The following is a 12,112-nucleotide window of genomic DNA, read 5'->3' on the forward strand; positions in this document are numbered from 1 at the left end:
GGAGGTTAAATCCATTAATGGGTAAGGAATGGTGTCCCTAGCCTCTGTTTGTCAGAGAGTGGAGATGGATGGCAGGAGAGAGATCACTAAATCATTACCTGTTAGGTTCACTCCCTCTGGGGCACCTGGTATTGGCCACTGTTGGTAGACAGGATACTGGGCTGAATGGACCTTTGGTCTGACCCAGTATGGCCATTCTTACATTCTTATGTGTTAATTTTTTAAATTAATCGCGTACGTCTGGGTGGGGAGGGAGTCAGCAGCTACAGAGAGATCTGACAGTGTCCGGTCAGGTCCTGTAACTCAAGCTGCCACCAGAGGATGGGAATAAAAGAGAAAAGAGGAAGTGGATCCCTTCCCAGCTCCAGCAGAGAGGTAGGGATCCTGACCCCACCATGCCCCATTGCCCCCTCTCTCTGGGGACCAACCACCCTTGCTCCCCCCTGCATCATGCCCCATTGCCCTGGCCAGCCCCTCACTCTGGGGACCACTCCCCCTACCCACCCGCACCATGTCCCAATGCCCCTGGCCAGCCCTTTGTCCGGGAGGTATCCCATAGAGAACAAGGGCCTGGCGAGCTCAGGCTCCCTGCATCAGCCTCTCCTCTCCTTCCGCATGCAAAGTCCCTAAGGTAAAATCCACCCTCCCTTGCAAACAAGGGCTAGCTCAGCTGAAGGGAGCCCACCTAGCACAGTAAAAGGAGTTTAACAGGAGTTTAATTGCTCTAACAGTGAGATTAAAACTGTGATTAATTGCAATACATTTTTTTCATTGCTTGACAGCCCTACTAAACATATTACTTCATCCTACTGGATGCAGACCTGGCCACAGAGATCCAAGCTTGTCACACATTCTGAAAAACCTCCCATTGGCAATAGCCTGTCTTCTTAGCAACATAGGTCAGCACAAGCACATCAGCCTGGTACTCAACTCTCCATATTGAATAGGGTCCAGTTTAAGATCTCTGATCTCATATTCATAATCCTTTGTAGATTGGCCCCAGCTACCAGAGAGATTATTACTTCTTCTGACCCTTCCGTGATTGCTACATTCCCCTGGAAGACTGGAACCATAGACCAGAAAGGGAGAAGCTAGAGAATCAGGAGCCAGAATTTTTGAATGACATGGCTCTGGAGGCAAACTGCAGGACTCACTCCCATAAGGGAGAGAAATAATTTCCAATCTCATCCCTTTCACAGCTAAATGCAAATCTCATCTATTTGATTTAGCTTCCCTTGAATATGTTCTTCACACATATACACATGTTGCACACACACAAACCTATAAACTAATCAAGGTATTCATCCTACAGGCTGTTAAGGAAAAGAGAGAGACTATTCCTGTAATTTCCAGTTTTTATTACCTGGGAGCCATTCAGCTAGACTCAAATAGGGGCCATATAATGACTTAAGTAGACAGGCACACACATAGTTTACCTCAGTCTGCACTGCAGAAGACTTTGTGTGGCCTGTCCCTCTAGGAAATGCAAAAAAATAAATCTCTGAGCCTTATATATTCCAGCCCTGCAATACCATGAAATTTGAGAAGTGGACTTTTATTGTCAATGAAAAGTAATGATTCACCTCTTGTACCAGATATTGCAAAAATGCTCTCATGCATTTCTGCTAACAGCACACAATGGGAATCTGGTGAACCATGCTTTATTTGTCATGACTTCTGTTCTTAGGGTAGATGACAATGATAGGATTGCAATTAAACTTAATTTTCTTCAAGGCAAACCAGGATTTCTGAGAAGCTTATGAGGTTTTATCATAAAATGATGAAATAAGATTAGCACTCTTCAGTCATGAAACATTCATACCATAAATCGTTTGGGGAAGGATGCATCAACCAAAAAGAAAAGCTGCAAAATTAATAATACATAAGAGATGTGGTATGGGATACTTGTCTGAAATGAATGACCCACTTTAAAAAACACCTCTCAGTATTGTTTCAGGTCCTGGTTCTAGAACTCCCTACAGCAGGAGATCAAGACGTATTCATGTCTTGACTCCTTTAAAGAACAGATATGGCAACTGTTTACAGCAGCCTTTCCTCAATAGAGGCTGCAACATTTTGGCCAGCCAGTCCTCTTCTTCACAAAGGGAGCTCTTGCAGAAATAATACAACCTCACTGAGCAGACAAAATGGTCCTTCCAGGTCAAAACTGAGACTTTAATTCTTGCATTTGGAACCTAAGCACCATGGTGACTGGTGCACTTAATATATATATACTCAAAAACGATTTTGGAAACTCTATACACATGACAAGAGGTGCAAAATTCTGTGTATAACTGCATATGTAATTTATGCATGCAATTATTATATCTACATGTATACTGGGGTAAACGATATGCTAATGACCAGTTATACATATATAAATGGTCATTGGCTTTCAGTTACTTACAGATAATTTTAATAGGCTGTCATAGTAACTGCATGCACAAATCAGGCAATTTTGAACATAAATACATGCTAACAGTTTAGGAAATTGGGTCAAAAGAAAACCTAGTAGTGTTTCATCTCACTAATATAAAGTGTCATCCAAGCTAAGGAACATGTAAGCACAAAATGCAAATTTCAATACTTATTTCTCTACTTAACTTGCAAATCAGGCTTCAGTAACATTCATATTTATCTTGCAAAAATCCCAACAAACCATTGGGCATTTTTAGAGACTTATTTCTTTTCACACCAGTTCATAGCAAATACTGTTGTGACATACAGCTCCAGGACCCTGCAATGAGAATCTGTGTGAAATATGCTGCCCTCCTTTCTTGTATGGAATTCCCATTGATAACACTAGGGGCCCTCCTTATGGAAACAGACAACAGAGAGTCACAGCATAGTTCAGAGATGAGAATTATGTAGAGACTCAGAAAGTTAAGCAGCTTAGTGCTATGGTATCTTTTCAGAGAAAAATTTCAGTGGCATGCATGTTGGAAAGTCAGTGAGGGGGCTACATAGAGTATTGTATTATTAGCCTGAAAATAAATCCTTTGCTGTGCCATTAGACATTGCCTAGGGCATGAACAAGGTCCCAGCAACAATGACTGTCAATGTCTACTATACAAATGTATTTATTTACAGTTTACAGTATGAAAGGCTTTGTTTGTTGTTGTTTTTATATAAATCAGCAGCTATTCACAAAAGCAGTGTGGACCACCCTGATTTTGAAATCATGAGTCAGGCCCAAAATCATGGGATTGGCTTTAAAACTGTGAGATTTTAATAAATAATACATTTTAGGTTCTTCGATTTGCTTTGTGGGTTTTGAGCCTTTAGGGTTCATGTTTTCAAGTTTTCCTGTGCGATCCTGAGGGCTAGGAACTCTCTCTCTTTTTAATGAAAGCTGAGATTCTCACATAATAGCTTGATTGCAGGAGCTAGAACTTTAAGAAAAACACTGACTATCACAAGACTTGTGATCAAATCATAAGAACTGGCAACATTGCCAAAATCCTCGCTCCAAAAGCTGAGCGAAGTGCATGTGAGTAATTCTTGTCAACACATAGCTGCTATATAGCCCGTCATCCAAAATCTTGTTATGCAGTAGTGTGAATGGAACATCCATGAACTGAGGTCTGTGGCAAGTAGTGAGTACGTGACCTCTATAAATTCTACCTTCCCACCACCTGTAAGGTACAGCTGCACCTCTGGCACTGCAAGATGACCCTGTGATGTCTTGGAAGAAGGAGGTAGGATTGACCTGCTAATGAGATACACGAGTGAGTAGACAAGCTTCATAGGCCCTATTGTGTACCTGTATGAGCTATGGACTGGCTACAGAGCTTGCTTCTGAGTGAGATACACACCAGATGTGTTCATCATAAGAGCCTTTAATGCACGGGCAAGTATGGCCGATGTTCGCTTACATAAGGTTTTTACAGACAGTGCCACCTAGTGGCTAAATGGTATAATACAGTTCAGCATTCCATTACATCTCCCCCTCTAAACTCTACATTCATACCATTCACTATATTTATACTATCAGGCAATCTTTGAAGTTCAAATAGGTATCAGTCTGTTAAGTATCTCTGAATCGTACTGATTTTCTAAGTACATGACCCAAACACGTAACAACTCAGTATTCTGGCTATCCATTACTTGTAACGACTGGCTGTGGTCAGTCTTAAGAGTCCTTGAGTCTTCTCTTCCCTCTGTCATCTGTAGAGTTTGTTCTGTTGATTGTTCTTCCTGAGGAATAAACTGTAGATCTTGATGGTTTCTGTTGAACTCTCCTCTGTTGGTGTTAATTGCATATAATCTGGGTGCTGAATTCTTTTTCTTTACGACAGCTGGAGTTGTCCACCTTTTTTCTCCATCCAATTTGACACAAACACAAGCACCAGGTTCTAGACCCAGCAAGTCTCTGAGTGACATCTGTTGTAAAAGTGTTCTTGCGGTCTTTTAGTTTTTTTATCTGATTTGGCTACTCTATTCATGTCTGGCCACTCTGGAGATTGTTCCAATTTTGGAAAAGAAACTATAGTGCTGAGCTGTCTTCCCATCAGAAGTTGTACTGGACTATATCCAGTAACCGCTATTTGGGTGTTGATCTGTAATTCAGAAGAGCAAGGAACGGATCCTCCTGTTGTAGGCTTTTCTTGTCTGTCTGTACGGTTCTCTCAGCCTCTCCATTCACTAGTGAGTAATGTGGGCTGCTAGTGATATGATCACAGTCATATTTTGCTTGGAATGACAAATTTTGCTGCAGTGAGTTGTGGTCTGTTGTCCATCACTAATTGTCTGAAATACCAAAATGAGCAAATGTGCACTTCAGATTCTGACTACTGCTGCAACATATTACGTCTTTCAAGTACATTGGGAAAGTAGTTCACAGGAACAAGGCAATGATGTCCTCTGAATTCACATAAATCTGCAGCCAGTTTTTTCCAAGATCTCCCTGGTAGGGATATTTGTACACTGTATGGTTCAGCATTCTCTTAAGTTGATTTATACTTGATCTCCTTTCAAAAGTCCAATAACAAATCCTCCATCAATTTCTTCCACCTTTCTCAGCAGGCCCATCATGGCTGCCATATGGTAGCTGAGATGCTTGTTGGTCTTTGATCACATGCACTCTGAAAGCAAAGCTTTTGTCTTTATAAATTGTTTCTGTGGTGAACTGGCCCATGCAGTTCAGAATACCTCCAGAGCTAATCAGGGCTGTGTCAGCTGACTTCAGCTTTTCCAGGGGTTGAAGCTGATTGTAAGTTCCTTCTGAGATGATTGCGACATCGAGTCCAATTTTAAAGCCAATAGCCTTTCCATGAATATTCAATTTCACGCTCCAGGCAGGCTCTGTGTCATCACAAGTGAAAGATCCCTCCCCAAAATGGCTTTTGATTGTCTGTAATATGAGTCAACTCCCTGACTGCTTTGGTGTGTCAAACAACTACAAAACGTCCATATTTTGTGCATTTATTACACCACATCCCTTTGGTTGGACATGCATCAGCTCTTCGAATATTATTTTTTCCGCATCCTCATGCATCTAGGCTGAAATTTGTCCTTCTTAGCCTGGGAGTTCTCTTTCCTTGTCTTAGGGGTTTTATGATAGTGACTTTTAACACTCAAATGTTTGTTTATAGCTTCTAGCCTAGTCTCATTTTTTTAAGCTGCTCCTGCCTTTTGTTCTGCTGTTTGACTAGTTCAGACTGCTTTGCTATCTGTATAACTGTGGCTATGGTTAACTCTGTCTTCAGTGATAGCTGCCGTGAAAGATTTTTATCTGTTAACCCAATACCAGCCTGTCTCTGAAATTTGTGTGTTTTGCATTCCCAAAAGCACAGTTTTCAGACAATGTATGCAGAACTCTTATTAAACATTCAACGTGTTCCTTGGTTCTTGAATTCTCTGGTGAAAATATGCTCTTTCATAAATCACATTTTTCTATCCATCAAACATAATCAGAATCCTTTCACAGTCATATTTTTGACTCTCCTCAGTAAAGTCAAAGGATTTAAAGATGCTCTTCCTGCTTCCACATAACATAAATTAAAGGAGATACCTGTATATCTCCAGTTTCTTTGTGGAGCTTGTTTGCAATGTAAAATCTTGCAAAATACTGCTTCCAGTCTGTCCACTGGGAAGGTTTGTGAAAGCTGTAGTTCTCTGTGGCATTGATGAGTGACATGTTGATGAGATCCTGCAACCTTTGTTGCTTTGTTCCTTCTGTTTCTGTTCTTACTTTACTTCTGACACCATGTCATGTTCCTATACCAGAAATGAACTGGCTACAGAGCTTGATTCCGAATGAGATATGCACCAGATGCGTCCATCATAAGATGCTTTAATGCACTGCAAGGAATGGCTGAGGTTAGCTTACATCAGGTATTTTACAGACAGTGCCACATAGTGGCAGAACAGTATAGTACAGATGAGGTTTCTTTTACAGGCCCCCGCATCATCGAACATGCCAAACCCGCAAAAAAAAAAAAAAAAATGCAGAAATTCGGCTTGTTTTTGGCTTAATTTGCTTGTTGGCTAGTTTTTTGGCTTGTAGCTTCTTTTTTTTTTGGTCGGCTCCCAGTAAGCAGGGGCAATGGGAGGCAAGCAGGGGGAGAGTCAGGGGTGCACAGCGGGCCCACCACAGTCCCAGATTGCACATCAGGGGAATCTAGTCACATAGAGTTTTGGGGTTCTTAGGGATTGGCTTGTTTTGGCATTGTTTTGAAATGGGATTAGCTTGATTTTTGGCTTATTGTGAAAGTCAGGGTGCTTATTTACCACATGAAAGTTGGCAACTGTGCATATCATTTGCTAGGTTTAGCACATGGCCTGTATGGAAGTGTACTTACTGTCGCTTACAATCCTAGTTTAGGGTGCTTTTTCAAACTGAAGCATTTTACTGATTTTTTTGCTGGAATCAACACACAGTTTACACAAGGCCCACTGATGGAAATGTTTTTCAGGTGCACCACACTTTGGTGCAAGCAACCACACCTTGCTTTCCATAACTGTGCCCTCCTAACTTCTTTAGCAAAGCTCCAACCTTTAAAGTGACAGACTGATGGAAAATATAGCCCTGGTTTTCCACCCAGTTCTGCGTAAAACAGACACTTCACACCAAAGAAAACAGGTTACGTTTACACTAGCGTACACATGATTACTTTTAGCAGTTCGTGCTCATTAGCAGCTGTGTAATTTAGCTCACAGAGAAATACGCCCTAAGTCTTAAATGATAAATAAACACAAGTTTTACATTTGTACTAGCTGTACAAATAAAACGTATCAATGCATGTGACCATCTAGGAAGATCCATACTGAACATAAACACACTGCAAAAATCATCCTCATTCACTTTACAACCAGACATTGAAAACCCTGGTTTAGAAGCTGACTTTTGAACACTTCACAGGTTCCTCATGCATGTCGTGCATCTAATTTAGAATAATGAAAGACTTTGACTGATGCATACTGTCATGTGGATGCGTAGATGAGTACTTTGTTGCTCAGGAAAATCAAATATGGACAACCTTTTTCCCGTATAGCAAGATTCCTAGCATACCCACAGCTGTTTTCTACCTCTGTACATACACAGGGTTCTACTAATTAAAATACAGAAAAACCTTTGAGCAAAAGGCATTGTTAGCTTGAGTGTGAAAATAAAATGTAAAATATTCCCCCAAAACAGGTAATGCATGCAATAAGCCTGCAAGGAATACCTCTTTCTTTCTGTTGGATCTGCCTATTTTTGCTTTATATACTTAGAAAAAAGTCATTTTTGTGTAAATGGGGTATAATAATTCTATACACCTAACACTTGGAGAAATACAGGCTAAAGTTATTCCATTTCAAAAGAGATAATAAATCCCCCCAAAACAGCCAAGAACAGAAGCTGTTCACAATATACAGGATTCTGCAAGGAAGTTTCAACTATTATATCATTTATATACCAATAACGTGATGGATGGTGGATTTGTACCATGTAGAGAGGTGAGAATTCAGAATGCTGTGGAAAGGAAAGAAACATTTGGAGACCATTTATGGGATTCTGCTGAAAATTCAATTTCTTTGCATATGAAAAACTTGACTGTTCTTTTAATGTGATCTGAATGACCTTTTTGGATTTTGAGGAAGTATTCATTGCCTCAGTGGGAGAGCTGAGGCCTTTAGCATAATTAACCATAGGCCATATTGGCTATGTATTTAACTTATCTTCATCTCATTTAAAAAGAGAGCTTTCCTTGTTATAAATGGTTAAACTGATTTTTTTAAAATCAGTTCCTGAGAAAGTGCCATATTAATATTTCCATTATTTCCCTAGGCAAAAGCAACAAAGTTACCTCATTTTACATGTCTGGACACTTTATCTTGCCTTTATTAAACATACTGGGACAAATTCTACCTTTAGGTAGACCCATGCAAGTCCATGTATTTAAATGGGGTTGCTCAAGTGGAACCCAGGGTAGAGCATACCTAATTATTTGCATGGTATAATAAAAGGGTTCGGGCAGTCAGACTACACGAGTAAAAGTCATACAGTATTAAAAGTTGGTTGGGTTCATTTTAATAGATGGTATGCAAAATGGGGGAACAAAGCAATGTAGCACTCTTCAGGCATCCATTTTCATTTAAGCCAGAGTGATAAATGACCATCAAAAGTTTTGGAGAAGGGCTAATTCACACTATGCTGCCAAACTTGCAATTGATCTTAAGGGCCCAGGCCCACCAGGGAAATGCTAGTGTGACGTTGACGACTCAAGCTCTAGTGCTGCATGGCATGGAGCAGAATGCTTTGTGCTGCATGCAAGCTCTCTGGAGAGAACACCTTGAACCTCTTCTTTTGGACCTCCTTATATTTAGGGACATTCCAGCCTGTGTCTGGATCTATCTGCCTGGTGTGTTCAAATCTCACACACTTTGAGTCATGCCTGGGCCAGAGGTGCCTCTGAAGCACTGTCTTGGAGATTTTTGAACACAGCATTTAGCCCAGGCCCTAACCAAGTATCATTCACCTGCTGCCATTCTGCTAGGGAAATCACAGCCAGCTTGCATGAAGAAATCTGTTAGCAGTTCAGAGGATAAAGACAGGGGTCAGTGGCGGAAAAGGAAAAATAAGGAACAATATAAGTCAATGAGTCCAGACTGAAAGAATCAGACAAGAGGAGAGAGAAAAAACGGGGAACAAAGGGGAAGCTGATGATGTTGACGTACATATTTAAACAGTTTCATGCCCTGCTCAGATTCAATTTGCTTGTAGGGCTGAAGTTTGAGCCAGCTTCTTTTTAAATCCTAGCTAATTCACCAAGCTCCTTTTTAAGCAGTCATTAACGATACATGGACATAACATCAGTGAGTGATGTCTCACTTTCCTGTAAGAGAATTTCCCTAACCTGTAAATGTTCTTTGTGCCTCAATTAGGAATGCCCTCCATTTATGGCTTCAACATACAATGAGTTTTTGCAGTACAACAGTTGCTACTTAAAAAGCAGCATGTTGGCCAACAGTTACTGCACAGTGGTGTCTTGAGTGATATAAGCATTTGCCCCATACTTAGAATGGGAAATAAATATAGTTCTGATTGGCAAAGATTGAATTTTCAGTGGCCACCACTGTACTTGAGAACACATCACATCTCAGCATTAGCACTACTCTCCTCCATATATTGTTTATTACATAAATCGTTTTGTATTCAATCTAGATGAAAGTAAAGGCAAGAGTCAAATGGTGCTAGGTCATGGGTGCCCTGTGAGCTAGTTCCTCTGGTAGATGTAGCTTGTGCTTTAGAATCTAGGCTCTCATTTTTAAAGAATTAGGAAGTCTCTAGACCTTAGCACTGCAAAGACAGCCTTCAGCATGTGAACCAATTCTGTGATCTCTGGCAGAGAGACAAACTCCGAACCGCTTGAAGAGAGATTTGAATTGGCTCAATGAATGCCCAGGGATGTTAGCACCAAAGCCTAATGACAATTTAAATATCAGCATTGGTAGCTATTTGACTGATCCAAACAAGAAAGCAGAGGCACCCCACATTATGAAAACTGCTCACTCTAAACCGCTCCTGTATCTTTTACTTCATACATCTGATGAAGTGGGTTCTAGCCCACGAAAGCTTATGCCCAAATAAATTTGTTAGTCTCTAAGGTGACACAAGGACTCCTTGGGTTTTTTTTGTTTTTTTTTTTGCTGATACAGACTAACACGGCTGCTACTCTGAAACCTGTAAACTAAGAGTGGCATATGACTTTTAACTTCATGCATGGGCAGCACTTGGGTGGTGGGAAGAACTTGGTACTTATGTTTTCCCAATCTGATCCCTGGTACAAGGATGCTACACAGACCCAACATCATTAACAAACCCAGGGAGAGACAAACACTCGCCTTCTTTGTCTGAAACTTGACTGGCCCCGCCTTTGCATCTCCCCCCTTATCCTGGCCAAACCCCACCGCTCAGCAAAGCGCTCAGGGCTTTCATGGGACAAAGAGGAGAGAGCTTGAGGAGGCTCGGAGGTACAGAAACGTTCCCAAGAGCAAGAGCCAAAGCCACCCCTAGGGACCAAGAGAGACACGGGCCCGCTCCTGGCATGAGTGTGACCGTGGGGGAAAGGGGGACAAACACAGCCCTCTTCAGACACCAAAGCGTTGGGGAGCCCTGAATCCTGGGGCCTTTGCCCAGATGCTAGCTCAGCAGCAGCAGCTCGCCTCCTTAGGGAGATGACTCTGCTTTGCAGCCATGCCCTGGGCCGCCCGCGACAACACCCACTGCACCGCACCCCGAGCTCCCCACAGGATTTCTCCTTTGCAAAAATGTGACCCCCTCCCCGCTAAGCGTACCGCTCCGCTGCGCAGCGCCAGCCCTGGCCCCTTTGTGCTGCCCATGCACCGGCTCGCATTGTCCTCCTGCACCACAGAGCAGCAGCGCCCCAACGACAAAACAAGCCGGGGGGAAGGGGGGAGATGCTGCCACAGCCCCCTGGTTCCCACAGCAGCAGCGGGGAGCGCCCTGCCTGGCGGGCCCCACGGCCCAGCCGCGCACGCTCCCCGCCTTTGTTCCCAGCCCCTACAGATGGTGCCCGGCTTGGGTCTCCGAGGGAGGGATGAGGGGGGTGGGTGGAAAGGGGGGGCAGCCAATCAGGAGCCGGCCCATCAGCTGACCTGCTTTGCTTACACCAGGTGCACGCTGGCTGCAGGCAGCACAAAGCCCAGCGGAGGAGGAGGAGGAGGGAAGGCGGCAGCAGAGAAGAGGAGGAGGAAGAAGAAGACGACGACGACGACCGAGGGACTGGCTGGCTAAGCAGTGGGGTGTGGAGCGGACACCGCAGCCAGCAGCGCTTAGGGCTTGGCCGAGACTTTGAGTTTTTTTCTTCTACAAATTGTATCGCGCTTTTCCCCACCCCCCGGTGGGGGGGAGGGGGCTGGACCCTGACCCAAAAACAATCCCAGCCACGTCCCCCCGTCCCCTTTCCGTGAACGGGGCATCTTCTGCCCAGGGGCAGCAGCTGGTGGATGGGCAGCCAGCCTGCTCCCGTCCTTCCGCGTCCCAGCGTGCGGCTAGGGCAGGAGTCGGGGCTTAGCATCCGCCGCCTCGCACCCGCTGGGTAAGTGTTTCCTCCTTGGCTGGGGAGGGCAGGCGCACTTGGAGCTGCAGGGGAGAGGGAGGGAAGGAGGGGAGGGCAGGCATCCAGCAGTGGGGGCTGCCAGTGCTGAACTGGGGGGGGTTAAGGGGCCACCCCGGGGACAATCGCAGGGCCCGCCTTTGTCTCTAAAGGTCGAGCAAAATCGCCCTGAAAACCTTGAGGCTACTTTAAAGCAGCTTCCCGGCGGAGGGGAGCCTCAGCCCAGGCTGACGCAGCCGGCAAAGCGTTAAGATTCATAATGGGACTATAATAAACGTCCCCTCCCCCATCACCCCCCCCCGGCCCTTACACACACACACAGGTTGTGATCTCCACACGTGCTAATAGGTGTGATGGTTCCAAGCGATCTCCGCTTCGCTCCATCCTGCTAGGGGACCAGCAGGGAGTTCCTGCTGCTACCAACTCTGTGCCAGGCAGACAAAGTGAGGAAAGTTTGCCAGGCAGTGTCCTTTGTGTTGGGAGGGATGTGGGGTAGGGGGCGAGGGAGGATGGTGACAGCAGGAGCAAGGAGTTCCCTCTCCTCCAAG

General features: G+C 44.0%; 1 protein-coding gene and 1 long non-coding RNA gene across 2 annotated transcripts in view; one reads left to right on the forward strand and one right to left on the reverse strand.

The window, feature by feature from the left end:
* Positions 1-12,112, reverse strand: part of LOC141990402 (uncharacterized) — a 358,211-nt gene that overhangs the window by 57,628 nt on the left and 288,471 nt on the right. The window lies entirely within an intron of this gene.
* LRRN1 (leucine rich repeat neuronal 1) overlaps positions 11,151-12,112 on the forward strand; it is a 40,593-nt gene continuing 39,631 nt past the window's right edge. Inside the window, exon 1 of the mRNA XM_074957531.1 lies at positions 11,151-11,546. The gene's annotated coding sequence lies outside the window, so the exon portion shown is untranslated. The remainder of the gene's footprint in view (positions 11,547-12,112) is intronic.

The sequence above is a fragment of the Natator depressus genome, chromosome 7 (genome assembly GCF_965152275.1).
Source record: "Natator depressus isolate rNatDep1 chromosome 7, rNatDep2.hap1, whole genome shotgun sequence".
In the NCBI taxonomy this organism is placed as follows: Eukaryota; Metazoa; Chordata; order Testudines; family Cheloniidae; genus Natator; species Natator depressus.